This window comes from Tursiops truncatus, chromosome 18, assembly GCF_011762595.2.
Source record: "Tursiops truncatus isolate mTurTru1 chromosome 18, mTurTru1.mat.Y, whole genome shotgun sequence".
Classification (NCBI taxonomy): domain Eukaryota; kingdom Metazoa; phylum Chordata; class Mammalia; order Artiodactyla; family Delphinidae; genus Tursiops; species Tursiops truncatus.
In genome coordinates, this window is record NC_047051.1 from 938,953 (window position 1) to 948,144 (window position 9,192).

At 54.3% G+C, this 9,192-nt stretch overlaps 2 long non-coding RNA genes across 2 annotated transcripts in view; one reads left to right on the plus strand and one right to left on the minus strand.

The window, feature by feature from the left end:
* Positions 1-7,147, minus strand: part of LOC109550269 (uncharacterized) — a 7,406-nt gene extending 259 nt beyond the window's left edge. The window contains exons 1-3 of the long non-coding RNA XR_004523060.2: positions 6,971-7,147; positions 5,147-5,192; positions 1-4,695 (exon numbers count right to left, since the gene is read on the minus strand). The exon at positions 1-4,695 is cut by the window's left edge and continues 259 nt beyond it. This is a non-coding gene — a long non-coding RNA (uncharacterized lncRNA). The remainder of the gene's footprint in view (positions 4,696-5,146; positions 5,193-6,970) is intronic.
* Positions 7,148-7,988: 841 nt separating this feature from the next.
* Positions 7,989-8,979, plus strand: LOC117308826 (uncharacterized). Its single transcript, XR_004523061.2, has 2 exons — positions 7,989-8,225; positions 8,397-8,979. It is a non-coding gene; the product is annotated as an uncharacterized lncRNA (long non-coding RNA).
* Positions 8,980-9,192: the final 213 nt, after the last annotated feature.

A 9,192-nucleotide genomic window follows, 5' to 3' on the forward strand; every position in this document is an offset into this window, starting at 1 on the left:
CCTGGGTCATTTGTAGGTCTAGGCGTATATTTGGGCCACTTAACTCACTCATACTTTCCGTCCCAGAAAAACGGGTTCTAGCTAATTCAGCGTGCAGCCCGCCTCAGCGCCGCTGGGTGGGTTCGCGTTACTCTGCCCTGGACCCTTCATCACGGCCGAGGTAATGGCCTGCGGCTGCTCCCGAGAAAGGCCTGGGTTCGCCCCGTCACCACCCAGGACTCCACCCCATCGAAACTCGATTCTGCCCCGGAGCTTTTGGGGCTCAGACCCAACAACCTCCTACCTTGCTCGACTTTTTTCCTTTTACGCCACAACTCGTGAGGGAACATCTACTAAGTATGTCATAAATGCTGACTGGCCACTTTGTATGTCAAAGGGATGCTCGGCCCCTGGGGAGTGACTGTCACTCGGACAAACTACACTTTAGAATGTGCGAAGACTTTAAGATGACATTCCTGGAAGCAGCAGCGTTCACAGAAGAAAGCATATTAGAGTTAGATCTGAATTTCAGCCTTGTTTGACTGTTTATTACCTATATGATTGGGTTTCCTCATGAGTAAAATGGGGATGATAAGGATGGTTGTGAGAAAAAAAGGACAGAATTACATAAAGTACCTGTTATAACACCTGTGCATCACAGCGATCCAGTAGGGGCTAGTTTCCTTCCCATTACAAAATAACTTCAAAACGTCACACACCAAAAAGTCCCAAAGATAAAAATACTTGGGGGGACTTCCCTGGCAGTCCAGTAGTTAAGAATCCGCCTTCCAATGCAGGGGTTGCGGATTCGATCCCTGGTTGGGGAATTAAGATCCCACATGCCGTGGGGCATCTAAGCCCGTGCGCCACACCTACTGAGACCGTGCGCCGCAACAAAAGAGACTGTGTGCCGCAACTAAAACCCAACACAGCCAAAAAACCCCCACAAAACTCAAGGATTATGTGAATACTTTCTTACTATAAAATATCCAAGAAGTATGAATATAGTGAGCGTCAAAAAATTAATTAATTAATTTTCAAAATGCTTGGGGTCCTTGCGTCTGGCGGTGCCAACTTCCGTGGCAGTAGGCTGGCCCCAGAGCCGTTTAGAGCTGGCCCGGAAGCCAGGTGGACACCGGGGATGCCGTCAGAGGAAACCATCTAAATAAACCCCCATAAGTGGAAATCAGCCCCTCGAACAGGCGGGAGGGGTGCCGGAAAGTCGTGTCACTTTAACACTCTGCTGAGGTGTCATTGGTGGAACGGGGAACAGGAGGACAGATTTTGGGTGGCCGCCTGAGCCCAGCAGAGGGACATTCTGAGGGTCAGGCTGCCTTTCTGACGCAGGCCCGTCTGTCCTGGTACGGGGGCAGGTCCAGCTGTCCCAGGAGCCGGTCTGGGTGACCTTGGAGGTGTGTCCCCCAGAGTACAGGGGCCCTGCCTGAGGATGGAGGGAAAGGTGGAGACAGCACTGGCCTCGGCCCAGGCCGCCGCCGGGTCACGGCCACCTGGTCCCTGTGTGGCTCTGCCCCTAAAGGGAAGGCTGGGACCGGGTGGGCTGTGAGGTGCTACCGTATGCAGCTCTGTGGTCTCAGTCAGCGTGGATTCACGTTCCACCAGGTGTGCCAGAGCGTTGTCTGTGGTTGTCACTGGTGCAGGACTATGTGAGATTGTATCATTTTCTTTATGTATCTTTAAAAATTTTCTATCCTGCACTTAAATCGCTTATATGACTATAAAAAATCAAAATTTGCCTAAGTCTCTCTCAACTCTGTGTATGTTGATTTCCTAAACCGGTACGCGATTTGTGTTTGAGAGAAAGAGACTGTGTCTTATCTTACTCAACTATTTCCACAAAGAGAGCTTATGCGAGACAAGGCCAAATGCCCACGGTTTCTGCCCCGACCCTAAGCCTCTAAGCATTTTAGTGAGCTCTGGGGCCAGTGCGTGTAGGGGTGGTGATTCCGTGATTTCAAACACACTCTCTCCCTTTGTCGACATGGATCATTAATGACTGATTTATTCCAGCAATTTATTCTAGCTGTGTTTCCTCTGAAAAACAAACCTGTGCTTGGGAATCAGACACTTGAGCTTGAATCACAGAGTTTTCACCCAAAACCATGAGACCTGAGTCACCTCACCTGACAATGTTTTATCAGTAAGCTTTGGCTTGCTTGATGGTAACAGGAATAATAACGTATTATAAGAAAAATAATTAATGTGAATTACGATGCAAATTATTAGTTATTTTTTCTCTATCTTCCATCTACAATCTTCACTAAGAATATATCAGTATTATACATATGTTTCTGTAGCCCCAAGTCCAGGAAAATGCCCGCACTCGAGTTCAGGATGTAAATATGTGCATCCTCGGTCCTGAGTATTCTGTGTGCAGCCCCGCCGTGGGCAGCAGGTGCTCCGAGGCGGCCGCAGTACAAGCACGAGGTTCGGACCCGTTGGCTGCTTTTTCCAGCGGGAACGGAGCGCATCCCGTGCGGGCGGCGGGGGGAGGACGCAGGTGGTCTCCGCACTGAGAGCGTCAGATGGGGACAGAGTGCGGGCCGTGCAGCTGTGGGGACACGAGGACGTGCGGGGTGGGGGGGAAGGGGGACTGCCGGAGGCCCTGGTGGAGGGGTGTCCTGAGAGGCTGCAGCCTGGGCGCAAGGGACCCTCCTGACAGATGGAGAAAGGAGACAAGCACCCACTGGGCGGGGCCTGCGGGCGCTGAAGGGCAGGGAAGAGGGGGCTCAGGGCACAGGGCGGGCAGCTCACCTTCAGCTCTCTTTCCTCCCCCTCCTTTTCTTTAAGGTGGTAAAATGTACATAAAACCTGCCGTTCTAACGGCCTTAAGTGCACGGCTCGGACATGAAGTGCACTCACACGGCTGCGCAACCAGCCCCGCTTGCCCTCTCCAAAGCCCTCTCACCAGCTTCTGCTAAAAGCTCTTCCTGGCTTTTTCTTGCCCCTTTCTAGGCACTCAAGTAATCTTAACGGAATTGGTTTACAATCATATTGTTGAATACACCTAATAACATTCCTGGCAGTCCTTCACTTTGAAACCTTTCCCAAAAAGCCCACCAGTGAATTCATCGTAAGTTGCCTGGTTGGCTCTTCCCCCCCCTGGGAGAAGGGCCAGCCTCTCCCTAAATGTAAATCCAGCCATTGGAGGCGGACGTTTATCCACTGTACCCCACGGTCTCAAAGAAGAGTCTTTCAGAGGACACGACCCCCCACAGGGGACACAAGCCTTCCTGGACAAGATGCAGGGCCCCAGGCGTACTTAGCAGGTGGACAGATGGGGGCCGATGCCCAGAAGACACGTTACTCCTTCTTACACACTGACGTCCCCTGGCTGTGCAAGACCACAGAGCTGGCGGATGCAGGGGCAGACGCGTTGCGCTGTGAGCTGAGAACACCTGGACCGCACACGTGCGCCCCCATTCGGGTGACTTGTTTTCCAAACGACCAATCAGTTATTCCAACACCACTTACAGTGTGACCATTATAATAACTGAATTACCACATACGCCTAATTTTGTTTCTAAATTTCCTCCTCTGGTCTGTTGATCTAGCTGTTCCTACATGAGCACCATCTATTTTATTATGACAGTTTCAATATGTGATTGCAAATATGATTCTTCATTTAAAAATCTGATGGAATTTAAATCTAGATTCACATTACAAAAGCATCCCATTGGGACTACATTAAACATTTATAGTTTAATGTGGAACGTTGCCATTTTTGCAAAATGAAGTTTTTTCATCTAGGACCATGAAATACGGCTCTCCAGTTATTCAAGTCTTCTTAAGGTTTTGTTTTTTTAATGTTTATTTATTTATATTTATTTTAGCTGTGCCGGGCCTCAGTTGGGGCACGCAGGATCTTTTAGTTGTGGCATGAAGGATCTCGTACCCCAGCCAGGGACCGAACCCGGGCCCCCTGCATTAGGAGCGTGGAGTCTTACCCACTGGACCACCAGGAAGTCCCCAAGTTCTTCTTAAGGTTGATGAAATAGATATGACTTTTACAATCTAGTGAGAAGACTGACAATTTTAAAAATAACGTAATAAACTGTGATGAGTGTCCACAGAGGAGCGTCCACACCGGACTTTGCAGACCGATGGCCAGTCGCTTGCGTGGCTACCCACACGCATCACTAAGCTCACTCACGCCGGCGCATCTCACGGCTGCACCTGGGCCCTTGCCTGACCTGCTCCTGCGACGTGGGGTGCCGCCCCTCCCTCCGCAGCCCTCTTCCCTGCCCCTGTGCTGTTCCAGAGGACTTCTTGCCCTTTAAAAACGGACCAAGTCATCCCTGGGGCACTCCCCGCCACCTCCCTGCACATGGCTCACGGCCTCTCAGGTCATTGCACCTGCACCACGTGTGCATCGGGGCCCGGCCGTGCTTTCCCTGCTCAGACCCTCTGCTGTCTGTGGGCGGGAGGTGCCCAGGCTCGGCCCAGGCCCACTGCCTGCCCGCGCGTTGCCGCCCTGGGTGAGGCTTCAGAGGAGCCGGCTGAGCGGGGCTGGGCCGAGTGAGCTCTGTTTGCTTCCTAACTCTCTCTGCAGCGAGAGCTCCATGTGGTCCAGGCTCGTGGGCCAGTGTTGTCCTTGGCCGCGCCTGAAGGAACCGGCCGTGCTGGGTGGAGAAACAGAGGGTCTCTGGAGCAGACACCCCACACTCTGCTTTAGCCGCTCCCTTTGCAAAACTCTGCCTAAAACAAGAAGAGCCCAATCAGGCTGGCCCTGCCCTCCCTCAGCCAAACACCCCTCTCCCCAGGCGCCCAGCAGGAGCTCTTTGTCTCTGAAGGGACCGGCCCAGGCCTCCGCAGCAGAAAGACGCCTGCGGGCCCATCCAAATATTAGCTGTGGACACGTTCCTACTTTGAAAACAGGAGACGCTGTGCTGGGAGCCTTGGCTTCCAGAGAACACAATCGCCTCTGTTTTCCTTTTTCCAGCGGACTGAAGCTGACACCGGCAGTGACCTTCTCTTCACTCTGCCCAAGGCTTGGAGGTCGGGGCTTTTCCCTGCCTGGGCCCAACAGCAGGAGTGAAACCTGAGAAACAGGAGGACCCCGGGGGGTCCACAGGGACCCCTGGAAGGCTGACGAGCTTCATCACGTCTGTGAGGGGAAACTTGCCCTAAACCCATGTTAATGTCTTACCTCCTGCACACGCGGCCTGAAGAAGGTTCCAGGACGCAGCTGCAGCCTGTAACCAAAACGAACATTTTTCATCTCGCTATCTGATCATACAACGAAGCTCAGCTGATCAGATTAGAAAAGTGTTGCACAGTGGGGCAGCGCTGAGTCATGGCCTTTAAAACAGTACTAGACCCCGGCTCAAGCTAGACTGTGCCTGTCGGGATGGAGCTTCTCAGGGTAGATATTGAAGCAACTCGACAAGTGTGTCAAGAGCAGTGAGGCTGACTTTCAGCTGTGTGCGGAGTTCCTAGGGCGTGATTCCCGACGACGGCCGGCACTGCTGGGGCCTGCGGTCGCAGGGAGGAGCGCTCGCCACGAGCCCGGGCTTGAACCACATGCGTCGGCCGAGCTTTCCCCCACGGGACAGTGAGTGGAGAAACTGTGTTGTGAGTCGTTTTAAAAAGCTCTGTAACCTGGGACTTCCCTGGCGGTCCAGCGGTTAAGACTCCGCGCTTCCACCACAGGGGGCACGGGATCGATCCCTGGTCTGGGAACTAAAGTCCTGTGTGCCACGTGGCCAAAATAAATGAATAAATAAAATTATAAGAAAAAAAAAAGCTCTATAATCTGAAAGTGGAAACAACCCAAATGACCATCAACTGATGAAAAAATAAAATGTGACCCATCTGTACAGGACTGTTAGGAGGCTACGAAGAGGAACGAGGTGCTGACACACGTGGGTGAGCTTTGGAAACGCTATGCTCAGTGAAAGAAGTCAGGAAAAAGGCCAAACATTGTACAAGCCCATTTATGCGAAGTATCGAGACTAGGCAAATCCACAGAGATGGGAAGTAGATTGGGGCTCGCTGGGGGCAGGGAGAATGCGGAGGGGGAGAATGGGGAGGGGAGAGGGAGAATGGGGAGGGGAGAGGGAGGATGGGGAGGGGAAGTAGGATGGGGAGGGGAGAGGGAGAATGGGGAGGGGAGGGAGAATGGGGAGGGAGGGAGGATGGGGAGGGGAGGGGGAGAATGGGGGGGGGAGGGGAAAACGGGGGAGGGGGGAGGGGAACGGGGGGAGGGAGAACGGGGGAGGGGAGAGGGAGAACGGAGAGGGGAGGGAGAACGGGGAGGGGGGAGGGAGAACGGGGAGGGGAGAGGGAGAACGGGGAGGGGCTTCTAATGGCTGTGGGGCTTCTTTATGGATGGATAGAAATGTTCTCAAGTTTACTGTGGCAGTGGTTGCCAACCCTGTGAATAAACTAAGAATGCTGAATTTCACACTTTAAACGGGTGAGCTGTTTGGTATGTGAGCTCTATCTCGATAAAGCTGTTTTTTAAAAAACCTGTAGTTTTTGTTGTCTATACAGACCCACTTAAAACAGCCCATTTAGTGTAATTGAGGGCACCTTTTTAAGTGAACTCTTTTGGTTTGTGGAAAGGTAAATGTCTCACCATCCTGTCTCGGACGCACCCACTCGGTCAGCAGTGGAGGTGTTGGTGTCCCACAATTCCACCTCTCCTCAGGGGGGCCCAGGGCCAAGAGAGAGGATGGCCGGTGGCCTTCCCGGCAGTGTGGGGCCCCCCTTGGCTCCCCGGGCCGCCCCAGGGAGCAGCTGGTGTTCCGGGGCTAGCACAGGCCCCTGAGTGCCCACAGAGAAGCCAAACCCAGCCCTGCTTCTCCCAGCCCCGGGAATATGGCGGGAGCGAGCGTGTCTCAGTTTCATGGGGAGAGTCACTGAAGTTGCCGCCGTCACCCACTCTACCAGTGGCCGTTTCAGAGTTGGCCTTTCCTCCTCCCCCAAGCCTTCTCGACCTGCGTCCTCTCAGCCCATGACCTTGACTCACCTCTGTCGACCGGAACTCCCTGGCGGTCCACTTCAGCCTGTCAGTCCCCCTGTTGCAGTGGGCGATGCGTCCAGTCTGAGGACCCCTCGGTCCCACACCCTCTGGACCCCTCACTGGAGGGTTGTCACCTGAGGGTTACTCCTAACAGCACGGAGCGTGCTGTGGTGCGGAGCACCTCCTTTACGTCTAAAGTCCCCCGACCCCCGTCCTCTACCTCCCCTTCATTTCTCTGTCCCCTTCACAGACGGTCTCCACTGGACGTCTGTCCTCACTGCCCCCACGCCGCCCCCCGCCCCACTGCATCGGTTCCCTGTCCTCACGTACTTGACCTCTTTTTAGAACCTGCCACTTTGGGCCACTCTGGTTCTCACCACACTCTTCTCTGTTTCTGTCCCATCGCAGTCTCTTTACCACTCCTCCACGGCCACTTTTACTTTCGTCCTTTTCCAGCCTGACCTTTAAATGCTGGCGAGCCCTGGCCTTGGTCCCTAAGGCCCCCTCAGGCTTCAAGGTTTATGTTCTCACTGCTGATCTGGACGGGCTGGGAGGTGGGCGAGGTTTCTTGGTGTCCAGGGTGATCTTGGTAATCTTACGTTTCAATATTCAAATGGGGAAAGGCTTAGAGGCCATGGGCACAGATAAGATAGGACGTTAACACTTTACCTGGCTGCCAGCAGAGGAGCGGCCTGATTAACCCTGTGTTTGGGAGATGGCCGGCCAGGAGGGTAGATGGTGAGGGACGTGGCCACGGTCAGGCCTGGAGAGCCAAGGGGGGCCCAGCGAGGGCAGTGCCGGTGGCAGATCAGCAAACACCCAGAACCCAGCGCTCAACGTGGGCGACCTCGCGGATGACGGCGCCCCTGCTCCCCGGCTGCAGACCGCCTCTGAGGGGCGTGCTTCCCCCTCAGACCCGTTGCTCACACACCCAGTAACCACGTGCCGGGTTTGCGCAGGACAGCGCTCTCCTGCCCTTGCGTTCTCTTCTCCCTCTCAGGCTGGAGGCTTGTTCACTGGGCGACACAGAGGAAGGAGGCCAGACAACCAGCTTGTCTTTGGAAATCGACTGTGCCCCTGCCCAGAGTCCCAGACAGAGCGACCCAGGCCCTGATGATGGGAGAGCGAGAGAACCATCTTCCTTTGGTGGTTAAATTAGATGCAGAAGACATGATGAATTATCAGGTGGAGATTCATCTTCCCTCGCTCCTAGGAGCTTGCTTTCTGAGAAGCATTTAATTGTCTTGGCGCCAAGCAAACCGTAAGAAACCACAAGTGGGAGGATCATTGTGCTGATTCTGCAGACGCTCCCGGTGACACACCCAGGGGCTGGCGGGGTGGCCGTGGTTCCGGCCCAGCTTTGCTAGCTCTCAGCTCCCAGGATGAATTCTGTTAGGAGCCGTCTTAACAGAACCTCTTTCTCTTTCCCAAGGGGAGCAACATGCCTCGTGTATGACTTCATTCATCCTCAATTGCTGAAGATCCTCACGGCTGTTTGTGTGTGTGAGACCAGGGCGAGGCTGTGTCAGGAGGGCTCAGGTCCAGAACAAGCCACTGCCGCTGAGTTTTAGCAGGAGAGTTATTGTAGGATACTCAGCAGTTTACAGCACTACTTGTGTAAGGGCTGAAGAAACAGACGCAGGTTCAGGCGTGATTCCCAAAGCTATACCTCAGAACCTGGCCGCCACGGAAGCTGCCGCCTCTCCTCGAGTCTGGAAGCCTCCAGCCCTGAAAGCCTCCATCGGGTCCGGAAGCCACACCTGCTCTCCCGGCTCCAACCCAAGTCGCATCGTGGGGACTGGCAGCTGCATGCGGGCGCCCGCCTCCCCACCTCCTTCCAGCTGCCGGCTTGACCTGGGCTCCCCATGGAGTGGGGAGACCATGGCTGCCTGGCACAGAGGGGCGTCCACCTCACCTAGGCCCCAGCGCCTGCAAATCAGACCCAGATCCCTAACGGCAATGGGGCTGGAGAAGGAGACTCTTTTTTTTTTTTAATAAATTTATTTATGTATTTATTTTTGGCTGTGTTGGGTCTTCGTTGCTGCGCGCGGGCTTTCTCTAGTTGTGGCGAGCGGGGGCTACTCTTCGTTGAGGTGCATGGGCTTCTCATTGCGGTGGCTTCTCTCGTTGTGGAGCACGGGCTCTAGGCGCGTGGGCTTCAGTACTTGTGGCACGTGGGCTCAGCAGTTGTGGCGCACAGGCTTAGTTGCTCTGTGGCATGTGGGATC